This window comes from Hylobates moloch, unplaced genomic scaffold (genome assembly GCF_009828535.3).
Source record: "Hylobates moloch isolate HMO894 unplaced genomic scaffold, HMol_V3 SCAFFOLD_17, whole genome shotgun sequence".
Taxonomy (NCBI): Eukaryota; Metazoa; Chordata; class Mammalia; order Primates; family Hylobatidae; genus Hylobates; species Hylobates moloch.
In genome coordinates this window covers 27,344,040-27,344,280 of record NW_026652292.1, presented here as the reverse complement: position 1 = coordinate 27,344,280, position 241 = coordinate 27,344,040, and positions in this window count along the sequence as shown.

Below are 241 nucleotides of genomic sequence, written 5' to 3'. Positions count from 1 at the left end.
ACAGACAGGGATGCCCTCTCTCACTGCTCTTATTCAACATAGTGCTGGAAATTCTGGCCAGAGCAATCAGGCAGGAGAAGGAAATAAAGGGTATTCAATTAGGAAAAGAGGAAGTCAAATTGTCCCTGTTTGCAGATGACATCATTGAATCAATTCTTAATTGCATGAAAACAAAACCAGATGAACTTATTTTTCTCACTTTGTACTTCTGGTTTCTATCATTGCCTCTTTTGGTAGTGTA